This window comes from Panthera onca, chromosome A1 (assembly GCF_046562875.1).
Source record: "Panthera onca isolate mPanOnc1 chromosome A1, mPanOnc1 haplotype 2, whole genome shotgun sequence".
NCBI classification, from domain to species: domain Eukaryota; kingdom Metazoa; phylum Chordata; class Mammalia; order Carnivora; family Felidae; genus Panthera; species Panthera onca.
This window is the reverse complement of record NC_138339.1, coordinates 59,707,052-59,720,267: the sequence shown is the minus strand read 5'-3', so window position 1 is coordinate 59,720,267 and position 13,216 is coordinate 59,707,052. Positions and strand designations below refer to the sequence as shown.

At 37.3% G+C, this 13,216-nt stretch overlaps 1 protein-coding gene and 1 non-coding gene across 2 annotated transcripts in view; one reads left to right on the top strand and one right to left on the bottom strand.

Moving 5' to 3' along the window:
* SLIT3 (slit guidance ligand 3) overlaps positions 1-13,216 on the top strand; it is a 687,161-nt gene that overhangs the window by 18,542 nt on the left and 655,403 nt on the right. The gene's annotated exons all lie outside the window — the stretch shown is intronic.
* On the bottom strand, positions 4,080-4,186 carry LOC132682538 (U6 spliceosomal RNA). The gene has a single exon (XR_009611724.1). It is a non-coding gene; the product is annotated as a U6 spliceosomal RNA (small nuclear RNA).

The following is a 13,216-nucleotide window of genomic DNA, read 5'->3' as shown; positions in this document are numbered from 1 at the left end:
AAAGACTTAAAAATTACATGAGTTAGCTGAAAAGTGTGGAACCTCGTATTCTATCCCAGATTTATCTGACTCCTGAAGTTGAAGGCCATACTTACTGAACTCTCCTGCCTCCACACAAACCTGACAGTGACTGACAAGAGTTTATTTTTTCGCTCATCCTTCCCAGATGACACTTGCATTTTAATAAGGTCTTTCAACACTTTATCCCAAAAGTTCTCAAAGTGCACTCCATGGGCCTCTGGGGTCCTTAAGAACCTTTCAGGAGGTCTACAAAATCACAACTATTTTCATAATAATACTAAGATGTTATCGGGCATTCTCACAGAGTTAACATTTGCACTGATGGTACAGAAGCAACTGTGGACATAACTGATGCCACTTTAGAGCAAATCAAGGCAGGATACTCAAGTATCATTGCATTCTTCAACACCACACACTCATGGGAAAGACAAAAAGGCAGTTTTCTTAAGAATATTTGTGATGAAGCTGTATTAGTACTTTTATTAAAATCCCAACCCTTGAGTATACATATTTTTAATATTTCCTGTGACAAAATGGGAAGCATACATAAAACAGTTTTGAGACATACCAAATTCTCAAGAAAAAGCACTTGTGAGATTTTTTGAGCTGTGAATTAAACCAGTCACTTTTTGCCATGGAACACCATCTTTTTTTTTTGAAAAACTGACTGACAGACAAACTGGTTATTCAGACTTGAGTATCTTGGCAGATGTTTTCTCAAAAATGAACAAAGTGAGTCTGTCACTTCAAGGAAAATAACTGACAATATCTGATTTCAATGATAAAATTTGAGCTTTCAAAGTGAAAATTAGGATTAAAAAAATTTTTACCTGCTGCCATGAGCTTGACAAGTTTCCAATACTTAAAGATTTTTTCTGATAAGATCAGTGGTGTTATTAAGAGATGTGAGATTTTTTTATATTGTATAATGAAATGTACCAACATTTAGCAGATCTGTATACCTCAGTGAATCAATATTTCCCAAATGATTAATGAATAATATTACAAAACCATGCATTGGTAAAAGATCTATTCAAAGTGCAGGACAAATCAATAGATTTTAATGTAATAGAGTATGTCAAGTTCATTGATATGGGGTCAGATTCCATACCACAACTAACCTGTTTTGATGTGATAAAAAAAAAATAAAATCACCACAGTTATCTAAAAAGGCTATTGCAATACTCCTCCCTTGCTTAATTACATACTGTGTGAAGTGGGATTTTCTTCATAACCTTCATCCCAAATAACATATCACAACAGATTGAAAGCAGAAGCAGATCTTAGAATCCAGCTGCCTTCCATTAAGCCAGACATTAAAGAGATTTTCAAAAATGTAAAACAGCGACAGTCTTCTCAACCAAATATTTTTGTTTTGTAAAATATATTTATTTTTCAGAAAAATATTGTGTTAACTTAGGATAGTGTATTGTTATTTTAAAAAGAATTCATGAAGTTTAAAATTTTTCTCAGTTTTAATTTTCAATGTGATAAATATTGAGAGGTCTAAATCACATAAACAAAAGCTCTTTGGGAGCCTATATTATTCTTTTTTTAAACTTTTTAAAAAATTTATTTATTTATTTTGAGAGACAGAGATAGCAGGGGGAGGGCCAGAGAGAGGAAGAGAGAGAGAATCCCAAGCAGGCTCTGCACTGGCAGCGCAAAGCCCCACTCAGGGCTCGAACTAACAAACTGTGAGATCACGACCTGAGCCTAAATCAAGACTTGGGACACTTAACCGACTGAGCCACCCATACGCCCGTATTATTTTTAAGAGTATAAATGAGATTTGAGATCAAAATGTTTGAGAACCATTGCTTTAACCCAAGGAAGTGATGATTAGGTATTTCTGACCGACCAGCGGGGTGGGCATTGAGCAGAAGGACTTGTTCTCTCTAAAAACCAAATGTGCAATCTATGCATGTTCCTCTGAGAAAATTTGCTTCCAGGGAAGCCCCAGTCAAGATTTGGGTTACATTACCATTTCACAGTGCCAGTTAAATCTGTGCTCAGGCAAAAGCTCAGCGTGGCATGCATTTAATTCAGATCTTTTCATGGATCATGACCTTCAAACTATAGGAGTGAGTGAGGGAGGGAGTTTCTATGTAGTACCACTGGGAGGGTATCTTTCACCCCCAGTGTGAATCTTAGTCTGAGAACATTTCTTGGCGGGTCCTGAGAGTCTGTGTCTAATTAATCACCTTTTCAGACACTCAAGTGGATAGCCTTTGGGGCAGGAAGGGAGAAGCCTGGGAGGCAGAGCAGAATAAACATCTTAATCCAAATCAAGACCGAGGCCAGCTGTCCAGGCTGTTCTTGTGGCCACAGCTTGCAGGGCTACTGCCCACGGCTGCCTCTACTTTATTCTGCTTCCCCTTGAAAGTGCCTCCTTCCTTCTCCTTCCCACGCAAGCAGCCAGTCCAGTGCATGAATTTGTGGGTTGGACTCTAATTGCTAGCTGTGCTGGGAAGCCCGCCTCCCTCTAATTCAGCCTTGACACAAATAGCTAGAAAGTTCACTTGCAAAGCCACAACTCCCACAGCAGTGCACCAAGGGGTTCCCTTCTAGAGAGAGGACTTCTATTCCATGCAAATCAACAGATACTTACCAAGCACCTATTTGGTACTTAGCACGTCCTGTGAAGAATGAATCCAAAAAACGTATTTGACAAAATCATAGTAGCTTGGAGTTCCCAGACTTCTCATCACAGTTCTACCCTCACACAGTGCCCACCAGCTTCCACTTGGACTACTTCAGTGATGAAGACCTGGCCACCTCTTGTAGCATTTTTAGAGAGCTATAGTTGGTAGATAATTCTTTCTGCTGCTTTGGGAGAGCCAGCATAGCACAGTGGTTAAGCCACATAGACCTGGGTCTTAATCCTATCTCAGTCATTTATGATCTTGAGCAAGTTTGCTTTATCTATCTATGCCTCAGTGTCCTTATCTGTAAAAGGGAATAGCAAAACCCATCACAAGCCATTGTGGTATTAAAATAAAGTATGCTTGTAAAATGTATTGCCCAGGTCCTGGTACAACTTAAGTGTTTATTAAGCCAGTTCCACCATTTAATTACCTTTGACCTTTAGCAAATTTGGTAATTCAGGTTTTTTTGTAACTGAAATTGTACCTACATCATAAGGTTGTCAGGATTCATCCCTGATTAAGAACTTAATAGTTTTAGGACCTTGGGCATGTAATTTTAATTTTTTCAGCTTGGATTTTTTTTTTAAATCTGTAAATAGAGGTAGCAGTGCTTGTTACTTAAAGGGGTTTGTGAGAAATAAAGTATATAAGGTACATATTAGCTTTGTGCTTGGTAAACAGTAGGTTTCATTGTCATTCACTTCCATCACTTTGCCCTGAGAGATGTCTCCCTTGCATGGTCTGTGGTCCACTATTTGGATCTAGAAAGACTAAGTCAAATCTTTCTTCTAGTTGGACCTTTCATTATGTTTCCCACATGTTTTCTTTCCTCTGGTATAGACTTCCCCAGTATCTCCAAGGCATTTCTTGCATAAGATTTTGAGCTTTTCACTATCCTGGGAATGTTTCCCAGATGGCCTTTGGTTTGTCAAGGTTCTTTTCAAAATATGATGTTTAGATTTTTTTTAACGTTTATTTTTTTCTGAGAGATAGGATAGAGCATGAGTGGGGGAGGGGCAGAGAGAGAGGGAGACACAGAATCTGAAGCAGGATCCAGCCTCTGAACTGTCAGCACATAGCCTGACGCGGGGCTTGAACTCACGACCATGAGATCATGACCTGAGCTGAAGTTGGTCGCCCAACCAACTGAGCCACCCAGGCACTCCTGATGTTTAGATTTAAATGTGAAATTCCAGGTGAAGATTGATCAGCCCAGAACACTTTGAGACCATCATCTTCATTGTGTATGATGCTGAATTTTTTTTTTGAATGGAGCCAAGTTTAAGTGAAAGATATGCCAAATTATTGATTCATATTGAGCTTGTAATCAACTTAAATCATAGAATTGTTTTCATATTTTCTGCTGTTAAACCATGTATCCCCAATTCTCTACTCGTGACGTATAATAAAAAAAAATTGGAACACTTCACAAATTTGTGTGTCATGATTGCACAGGGGCCACATTAACCTTCTCTGTATCATTCCAATATCAGTATATGTGCTGTTGAAGTGAGCATGTTTAATTTTTTAAATCATAAATATGGGATTTTTTTTTCTTGATCTCTGGTTAAATTGGTTTCAATATTTTGACTCACTATTCTTATCTATTTATTTTAAAATGAGTTTGGATTTTGATGTCCAGCATATTGCCCACTTGTTGCACTCTCTGTTTTCATATTTAATCAGAATTCCCTTTATTTAAGTTAATTAAACTCTTGAAGAAGATAGGCCACTCCGGAGCTCTATGGGGTGAAAGAGTGTACCCCATCCCCAACCAGGTGAATTTTGATCAACATTATGGAGGTCTGGTCAATTAAATGCTATAAACTCTCCATACTGTAATATCATTCAGTTCTTAGTTCTTTATCATTTCATATAATCTGTGCTTAAGAAATGAAGAAATGAAGTTATCTCCCTCCTCCATGGCATAGGGGAAAGCATATAGCCAAGAACAGGATTCATATCTTTGTTCTTTAACATACTTGTTGGGTGTCATATGAAAAATCACTTAAATTTACCCTGGATGTTCTCATATGCTAAAAAAGATAACACTATTACATTTTGCACTGCTTACTGAGAAAATTAAGAATGGTAATAATTAGAATAAGTTCTCCATGAAATGAAGATATTGTTTATTTCAGTAACTGGATCGGGAAACAGATCATCTTTTATTATTGTATATGTTTTAAACATGCAGATGAAGAAAAGAGGCTCAGAGAAGAAAGGTATCACCAATATTCAAACTCATATCTGTTTTGCTTAAAAATATATTATCTTTCCATAATGCTATGGTACTTCACTGAGAATTACCTGTTTAAAGTGCTTTGTATTTTAAAGTCCCAGATTAATATGAATTGTTGTTATAATTTAGTTTACCAGTTAGAAAAGACAGTTAGGTTCATTTAGCATAATTTATCCTTTGTGAATGCAAGTAGCCTCTTGATGATTACAGATTCACCTTTTGTATACTCACAAATCACCTTTCAATAATTATTGTTGCTACTTGTTTACTTTAGACACAATAAGGAGTTTATAAATTCTAGAATCATCCCTTCTTTCTCAGAAAAAATCTGACTATTTATCCTTCTCCAGGTTTCTGGTACTTCTGACATTGAGAAATATGCTATGTTATTGTATGTGCGTGCGTGCGTGTGTGCGTGTGTGTGTGTATGTGTGTGTGTTTTCTACAAACTGCTTACATGTAACTGTGGAGTTACACAAAACGTAGTCAGGTATTAAAATGAATAACAGAAGGGCTCTGGGGTGGCTCAGTCGGTTAAGCATCAGACTCTTGATTTCGGCTCTGGTCCTGATCTCATGGTTCAGTTCATGAGATCGAGCCCTGTACAAGGCTCAGTTGTGGACAGTGTGGAGCCTGCTTCAGATTTTCTCTCTCTGCCCCTCCCCTGCTTGCACGTGTGCACTCTGTCTCCCAAACTAAAATTGAAACTAAAACTAAAACTAAAACTAAAACTAAACTAAACTGAATAACAGAAATAGAGAATTATCCTAGATGATCAAGAAAGTGAACAGTGTGAATTGCAAGTATCAGCAAAGACCTCATAGTAAGGACTGTAATTCTAGACTCCAAAAGATCAGTCCTTCATTTTTGAATTTTCCCTGATCAAGCAAGGAAGCATTGATTGTGTTCCTTGGAGATTTCAAGAATCTGTTTATACTTTCCTGTGCTTTTTGGGCTCCTTCTGTCTGCATTGGTACCCAGAAGCAGTGCTGACTGTCAGAGCTGTCTGGTTCACTCCTCTCAGCCTGTGGTCCATGAACTGAGATACACTGAGCTGAGGGAACCATCAGAAGAGTCTGGGGGAAAACTTGTGTTGACTGAAAAGCAGGGGGTAGTTATTGCCCACAATGTGAGAAGATGGAGCTGCAACCAGCCCAGGCAGTTTTGCCCAAAATCTGTAGGTTTGTAATTTATTTATATTATAAACATGTATCTAACACTTACTCTATACTGGGCACTGGGCTAAATGTTGGAGATAAAAAATCAAGCCAAATGTGTCTTCTAGGAAGTTTCTCACAGACGATGAAAATTGAACTTCTTAGTTGAGTTTTGAAGAGACACTAGCTATTAGTTGGATGAAAATGTTAACAGAGGTAAGGTATACCAGAGAGTGAAAACAGGTCAGGGGAAGCAAGTAGAAAAGCATGAAATAACCTGTCAAATCTGGGAAACTGAAAATGCTTCTGGATGACTAGACAATACATTGACTGTGAAGAAGTGATGGGGGCAAAGTTGGAGGAGTGGTCAGGAGCCAGATGATGAAGAATTTTTGTTGCTAAATCTTATCCTAAAAGCTGTGGTGGCCTACTGAAGGAATTTAATCAGCATAATAAAATGATTAAAGCTATGCTTTTGGAAGATGTCTTTTATGAGATGTGTAGAGAGTAAATGGGAAAAGAACCATTTTGAAACCCAGAAAGTCTAGTTAGGAGACTATGGGAGTAATCAGATTAGAAACTATGGCTATTGACTAGAGCAGTGGCCATTAGTGGGAGTCAAGTAGAAGGAACAAATGCAAATGATATTAAAGGATGTATAATTTGCATCCTTGGGTGTTAAGAGGGACGACATGGGAAGAAAGGGATAATAATACAGTGAAGAGTCTGGGTTAATTCTCACATTTCCTATATGGCTCAATGCATTGATTATGATTCCTTTCATTGAGATAGGGTATGAAGCAGGAGGATCAAGTTTTGGGTGGTCAGATGATGAATTCAGTCTTTGACATGTTAAGATTTGGGTCTACAGGATTTCTTTTTTTTTTTTTTTTTTTTTTTTTAACGTTTATTTATTTTTGAGACAGAGAGAGACAGAGCATGAACGGGGGAGGGTCAGAGAGAGGGAGACACAGAATCAGAAGCAGGCTCCAGGCTCTGAGCCATCAGCCCAGAGCCCGACGCGGGGCTCGAACTCACGGACCGTGAGATCGTGACCTGAGCTGAAGTCGGACGCTCAACCGACTGAGCCACCCAGGCGCCCCGGGTCTACAGGATTTCTAAGGAGATATTTCAGTTGCAAGTTTTATATAAGAATCTGAAGCTCATTTAAAAAAGGGAGGAGAAAGAAATTCATCAATATATAAAAATGGTGGTTTGAAGCCATGGATTGACATGGAAGGAGGAGATACCAATAACCATTATTTTGGAAGATCTGTCCAAACATATACTTCTTGCCATTTACAATGATGTGGATGGAGCTAGAGTGAATTATGCTAAGCAAAATAAGTCATTCAGAGAAAAACACATACCACATGATTTCACTCATATGTGGAATTTAAGAAACAAAACATATGGAAAAGGAGGGGGAAGAGAAAGGGAAATAAGTGATGAGAGGCTCTTAAAGGTAGAGAACAAACTGAGGGTTGATGGAGGGAGGTGATTGGGGGATGGGCCAGATATATGATGGATATTAAGGAGGGCACTTATTACAATGAGCACTGGGTGTTGTATGTAATTGATGAATCACTGAATTCTACTCCTGAAACCAATATTGCACTCTATATTAACTAGCTAGAATTTAAATACAATTTTGGAAGGAAAAAAAAAAAACCATGCACTTCTTCTCTAAGAACTCTCCCTCACCTGATCCACAGGTGGACATATTTGAACTGTGTGACTTTGCCATACTGTCCTAATAGTCATAACTAGTGGGTCCAAACTGGACTAATCAGAATATATCATCTAGGGGATCTGACATTGAAACATCCTTGCACAATATCTCTGCATGTTGTTTGGCTGGGGAAATGTAAATGCAGGAAGTATGGGGCAACCATATTTGGCTATGAAAAAGCTAAACAAGTTAAGTTGAGAGGAATGGAGGCAAGCCTGGGGAGGTAAGAGAGAGAAGTTCCCTATTGCCTAATGGTTTTTGAGACTCTGAAAACTCTTCAAGAAGCCTTGGTTCCTGGAAATACCCCAAAAATTCTTCCAATAAATTCCAGTCCACCCCCTCAAACACCCTTTAATCTTGTATGGAATGAACATGTTACTTACGAACAGAGGGAGAATTAGACTATAACTACTTTGAAAGCCTTAATGAAAGTATGAATCTAGGCAGTAAATAGTGATAGCTGCTAACAAAACAAAAAGTAAACAATCAAATATTATGTGTCTCCTAGGTAAAATTGGACAGCATTACTTATGGTGAATCACTGCTAGAAAATCAACCTTGGGTCTGATCAAGTCTCTAAATCTAACTAACAGTTTACAGGAAATATAGGGTTAGAGGAGCATGTTAAACTCTACCATGGGGATAAAACTGGTAAAACCTAGACAGTGGCAAGCATTACTAAATTATCTTACTTTTTTCATGCAAAAAAAGAGATGGGAAGAGGTGGAAAGGTGACCCAAAAAGTTAAATGAGAGTTAAGGGACACATGAATCAATTTTAATATATAGACCTGATTTTGATCTTGAGTCAGATTTTTTAACTAAAGAAATTTTTTCACTGGACATTTTATTATATTAAGGAATTATTTTAATTATGATGATATTATGACTATTTTTAAATAGTCTTACACCCTTTGAGATACATACACAAATAGTAACAGATGAAAAATATATTTTTTTGGATTTCCCTCAAAATTATTAGAATGTGGCAGAGCTAAGCAAGGAGTATAGATGAATCAAATTGGTCCTGGAGTAGATAATAATTGACACTGAGGGTTCACTATATTATTCTCTCTACTTTTTATGTGTTTGAAATTTATAACAACATAACAAAAAGTTGGTTGCTTTTTTAATAATAGCTTGACATACCCAGGAATTGACATCTGAATATCAATGTAATATACACTATCAATAAAGGATATAACCCACATGATCCTTTCAATAGATGAGAAAAAGCATTTGACAAAATCAACACCCCTTCATAAACACACACACACACACACACACACACACAAACTTACCAAACTAGAAATATAAAGGGACTTTCTCAACTTAATAAAGGTTGTCTACAAAAAAAACCCCAATAAATACGATACTTCATTGCGAAAGACTCAATGCTTTCACTCTAAGATCAAGAACAAGACTAGGATGCCTGCTTTTGCTGTTTATTTAACATTCTGCTAGAAGTTCTAACCAGCACAATTAGACAAGAAAATTAAATAGACATTTAATTTAAATTTTAAAATAAGAAATATTTAAGTTTAAAAAGACATTTAAGTTTTAAAGGAAGAAATAGAACAATCTCTATTTATAGATGATATGACCTTCTATGCAGGAAATCCTAAAGAATCCACTAAAAAACTATTAGAATAATAAATAAGTTCACTAAAGGTTCAAGACATAAGATCAATATACAAAAATCAATTGCATTTCTATACATTAGCAATGAACAATCTGAAAACGAAATTAAGAAAACAATTGTATTTATATTAGTATCAAAAAGAATAATAGAGGGGTGCCTGGGTGGCTCAGTCAGTTAAGTGTCTGACTTCAGCTCAGGTCATGATCTCACAGTTTGTGAGTTTGAGCCCCACATCAGGCTCTCAGATGTCAGCACAGAGCCACTTTGGATCCTCTGTCTTCTCTGTGCCCCGCTCCTGTTTGCTCACGTTCTCTTTCTCTCAAAAATAAACACTTAAAAAATAATAAATGGAATCCAAAAAATAACACACTTAACAACTGATTTAACAAAATACTACAAAACTTATAATCTAGGGGCCCCTGGGTGGCTTAGTCAGCTAAGTGTCCAACTTTGGCTCAGATTGTGATCTCAGGGTCCGTAGGTTTGAGCTCTGCGTTGTGCTCTGTGCTGACAGCTCAGAGCCTGGAGCCTGTTTCCGATTCTGTGTCTCCCTCTGTTTCTGCCCCTCCCTCCCTCATGCTCTGTCTCTCTCTCTCTCTTAAAAAATAAATAAACATTAAAAATTTTTAAATAAAGATAAAAAACTTACAATCTGAAAACCATAAAACATTGATGAAAGAAACTAAAGAACTGAATGAATGGAAAGAAATGTCATGTTCATGAATCAGAGGCTTAATATTGTTACGATAACAGTATGTCCCCAAATGATTGACAGATTCAATGTAATTACTATTCAGATCCCAGTTTGCATCTTTTCAGAAATTAACAAGCTCATATAGAAGTACAAGGGAATAAGCATGGCCAAAACAGTTTTGAAAAAGAACAATGTTGGAGGACTCATGCTTTCTGATTTTAAAATTTTGTACAATGCTAAGCGAAATAAGTCAGAAAAAGATAAATATATGATTTCATTCATGTGGAATTTAAGAAAGAAAACAGATGAATATTGGGGAAGAGAAAGAAAAGTAAGATAAAAACAGAGAGGGAGGCAAACCATAAGAGATTCTTAAATACAGAGAACAAACTGAGAGTTGCTGGAGGGGTGTTGGGTGGGGGGGATGGGCTAAATGGGTGATGGGCATTAAGGAGAGCACTTGTTGGGATGAGGAAGCACTGGGTGTTATATGTAAGTGATGGATCACTAAATTCTTCCTGAAATCATTATTACAGTATATGTTAACTAACTTGGAATTAAATACAATTTAAAAATTTTAAAAAAAGCAGTACATATCTATGCTAATCAAAACAATGTCATACTGGCATAATGATAGACATATAACTCAATGGAATAGAATTGAAAGTCCTGGAATAAGACTCTCACTTTCAAGAATGGAAAGTTCTTTTTCTACTAAACAGTGATGACTATAAGAACAGAGTGGTTGCTTTTTACCAGGGGAGAGGGAAATGTAGGCCATTTGGCCCTACTTAATTTTGATGGCTTTAATATATAGGTCATTAGAAAAAACGTAAAGTCTTGTGCATATGTAAAACAGTTCATAAAAATCAGAAGACACAGAAAAAAAAGGAGAGAAGACACTAATTACAACTACAATGGTGATGCCAATTACAGCCAACATTTATATAACATTTACTAAATGCCACTCCTATTTCCAAATATTTTAAATTTATTAAGTCATTTAGTACTCACAAAAATTATAACTACCATTATTATTCTCATTATGTAGATGAGAAAACTGAAGCACTAAGAGTTTGTATAACTTACCCACAATCAGAGAGTTGGAAGTGTTAAGACAGGGGTACTCAACAATGACTGCACATAAGAATCATGTCAGGAGCTTGTAAAACACTTAATGATCTACCCATACCTCAGACCAATTAATTCAGACCCTGGTGGGTTTTTAAATCTCCCAGATGATTTCAATGTGCAGCCAAGGCTAAGAACCACTGTATTAAGGCCCAGTTCTTACCCAATGACCAGAGTAAGAGGCCAACTCACCTAATATTACAGCATCCTCTGGGTTTAAAGACTGAGTTTTCAGAAGGTAGTTCCTAGAGCATTGCATGAACATTGAAATGCAAGTGAATTGAAAATTGTCATGTCTCCATCAAGACCTTGGATCTGTGTTTTAACTGTCCTACAAGGTAATTCTGATGCTTATTCAAGTTTGGGAACCAGTAATATAAGGATTAGGACAAGTTTCTCCTCCTGTCTTATATCATGGCCTAGGAGACTAAAAATCTGAATTTAATGCAGAGTTTTGTCTGTAGATGTTTATCCACCAGCAAGTGTTTTGACCATGAAGTCCTCAGATTTCTTCAGTTGTGAAGAGAAAGACAAAATCTCTTTCTTTTTAAAATTTTTTTTAATGTTCTTATTTTATTTTTGAGAGAGACAGAGTGCTAGCGGGGGAGAGAGGGAGACAGAATCTGAAGCAGGCTCCAGGCTCTGAGCTGTCTGCACAGAGCCTGACATGGAGCTTGAACTCACTGACTGTGAGATCATGACCTGAGCCAAAGTCGGACACTTAACTGACTGAGCCACCCAGGCTCCCCTGAAGGACAAAATTTCTAAGATAGTCTCTGAGGTTAAAAGTCTGCATTCAGATAATTCTTCCATACGTTTCAGAACTGATTCAAGTTCCCTGGTGGAAGGAGATTTTCCTAAACCATAAACAAATGCATAGCAAAGTGATTAAGAGCATGGCCTCCTGGCTCTACCTAGGTTTGAATACCATTTCTACTTCTTCCTATCTGATCTTAGAAAAGTTTTTAAATCTGTGAGCCTCAGTCTTTATTATAAAGTTGGATTCCTATTCATACTTAGGCTTGTATCAAGGGTTAAAAAAAAGTGCTTATAGAACACTTAACATCAACTCAGGCACACAGTGAGCTCTCAATAAATGAAAGCTATACTTATATTTATAATTATTTTTTCAAACTGGTTATTGCACAAAATTTGAATTTCAATATTGTACCTATTTCCAGGCATACTTCAGAGGCAGGTATGAAATGAGAAAGCTTTGGAAATTAGAAGAGAAAGTGACTCTAGAGGACATGGGGCTATGAGCAGAGATTATATAACAAGAATGAAATCCTAGGATCATTTAGTCTTACAGCTGCCAGGGGCCTTAACTGTCTTCTAGATCAACCTTCCAACCCTGTGGATCTGGGGAAAGAGGCCATGTTAGAGTAGAGTCTTGGCCTTGGAGGGGCATCAATTTATGAAGCCTTAATGGGTGGGGTCCTATTAATGGATGTGACTGGGATTGGGTTCCTCCAGAGGCTTTCAGCCTACAAATAGACTACTTTTAATTCAAAGTGAAAAGAAAAGCCAATGTAGGAGACAGAAGATTTTGTATTGAGGAAGACCCACATTGTCTTAACCATCAAACCAAAATTTAAGTGTCTTCTCAGCTCACCAGAATGGCTCCTGGAAGTATTGCACCTTGCATACTGACACGTGTTTCACCTATCAGAAAATTCTATGTCAGACACCTATAAGATTTACCACCTGTGCTACAAAATTCCCAGTATCTTTCCAGTGCTAAATACTAATTTTACACACACATGAGATGAAGGCCAGTGAGAGGGGAGGATGCAGAATGGAATTAAGGTTGAAAGAGTAACACAGGGCTGAGGAGGGCACTGGAAGGTATTCTTGGCTATGAGAAAGCAGAGTGGGGTGCTGATACCTGAGGCCAGAGGCATGAGAAGGAATTGTCAGGTGTAGAAAGCAGATGTGAGAGAGTGTTGA